Source organism: Schistocerca gregaria, chromosome 5, assembly GCF_023897955.1.
Source record: "Schistocerca gregaria isolate iqSchGreg1 chromosome 5, iqSchGreg1.2, whole genome shotgun sequence".
NCBI classification, from domain to species: Eukaryota; Metazoa; Arthropoda; class Insecta; order Orthoptera; family Acrididae; genus Schistocerca; species Schistocerca gregaria.
In genome coordinates, this window is record NC_064924.1 from 3,016,943 (window position 1) to 3,018,906 (window position 1,964).

A 1,964-nucleotide genomic window follows, 5' to 3' on the forward strand; every position below is an offset into this window, starting at 1 on the left:
AAGTGTCGTCAACATGTTGTGATGCCTGTGGCGGTGGGGATGTCAACAACACCTCGACCGAATGTTGTGGCTCTTGCGCCGACGGCCTGGCACCAAGTTTGACGTCATCAGGCAAAGCAGGAGACACAGCGGGAACAGAATCGGAAACAGGCATGGGAGATTCTGGAATTCTCTCATCAGATTCGCAAACCGGCTGCGTAACAGCAGCTTCGTCATCAGTGCTACCGGTATCACTAGCACGACGGCGTTTGTTGTTGGAAACAGACGGAATCGGTATAGGAGACGCCGATACGTCTGGGCGAGTGGGTAGCGGAGGAAAACCTGCATCAGGGGAGGGTGACACCTGTTGTGACGAAGCTACTGCAGGAGGCAGATAGGAAACAGTGGAGGAAGCTGCTGGCACAAGATCGGCAACCGTTAATTTGCGGCGCTGTGCTAGGCCATTTTTAAGCACAAATAACCGCTTAGGGCAATTAGCTCGAACATGACCATGTTCATTAAATAGGAAACATGTACCAAGCTGCCCCTCATAAGTAAGATGTACACGATAACCACATACAACCAGATGGGACGGTATATTAGACTTAATATGCATTTCAACTGATCTGACACCATTATAACATTGCAGCTTATGTTGTGCAGACCAACGTTCATTTCGAATTGACCGAACAGTACCATAACCAAGCAAAGCTTCCTTAAGATAGCTGTTGTCAACTTCAGGGGGTAAATTATACACCCGAACTGTGGTATACGTAATTTCAGCATTTGAGACAGTAACACTGGTAACAGAACCATACCTATGACGGAACGATACTTGCAAACCATGTGTAAGTAATATCTTATCCAGCAAAACCGGGTTCAACAACTTCACAAAAAAGAAGTATAATTCTGTATCAAATTACGCCGTATGTACCTGGTCCGATGTAATGCCAATCGTGTCCACAATCCATTCGTGAATTTCCAACGATGTCGGTTGGACATACCTGGTAGCCTTTTTAAACTGAAAACTGAGAGTACACTTCCGCGGAAACAACCGGGAAGCCATAACACTTAATTAATGCGGCAAAAGCCGCAATACAACGCAAGACACAAAACAAACACTAAGGCAAAGAAACAACGAAAAACAGAAGACAAAGAAACGTCACACACAGAAGGTAAATATTCACAACCCGAGGGTAACGGCGAATCGAATACACAGCACGTCCGATCGCTGTCGCGTCTCAAGCGGAACTGCCACTGAGCTAAAGAGGTGCGGCCTAGCGGTACTCTAGCGTACTTCGACCTCACTATCGTCTGCATCATCAGACTTCAGCTGACAACCATATTACCGTCTAATATTTGCAGCTATGGCGACCCATTACTGCTTGGCTACACATCTGACACGTAACCGATGTGCTCTCCAAATAACAACACTTGCATTTCAGAACATGTCTGGCAAACATGTCTACAAAATCACCTTCACTTTCAAATACAGTTTCCTTGCGACTGACAGAGCCGTAGGTAAAGTTTAATGTTGCTATTTCCATTACATCACGTTAACCAGAAAAACGGTAATTTACATCTGCAGCGGAACAAAATTCCGTGCCGCCCAGCGTGGGGCTCGAACCCACAACACGGAGATTAAGAGTCTCACGCTCTACCGACTGAGCTAGCCGGCTGCCTCGGTTAATAACTCCCTGGTCACACAGTACTCGTTTGGGTTGGGTGGTCCCATACAGAATCTCTCCATGCTGCCTAACGTTTTCCTAACGTCACACTCGTCACGTACTTCACTTTTATTTCATAATCATTTCTGAGTGGTAAAGGAATTGCATGACAACATGCATAGCTAGTGGCGTCAAAATTAACACACATACTTGATGTGTCTCAAAAGCCGAACCAGTTGATTTCCGACGTTGTTTTAGATGTGCAAGTGCCAGTCAAAACTCGCGGTGACGGCACTCTGCCGACCATTTCGCTAGTTA

At 46.2% G+C, this 1,964-nt stretch overlaps 1 non-coding gene across 1 annotated transcript; it reads right to left on the reverse strand.

Moving 5' to 3' along the window:
* Positions 1-1,585: 1,585 nt before the first annotated feature.
* On the reverse strand, positions 1,586-1,658 carry Trnak-cuu (transfer RNA lysine (anticodon CUU)). Its single transcript has one exon. It is a non-coding gene; the product is annotated as a tRNA-Lys (tRNA).
* Between the last annotated feature and the right edge of the window lie 306 nt (positions 1,659-1,964).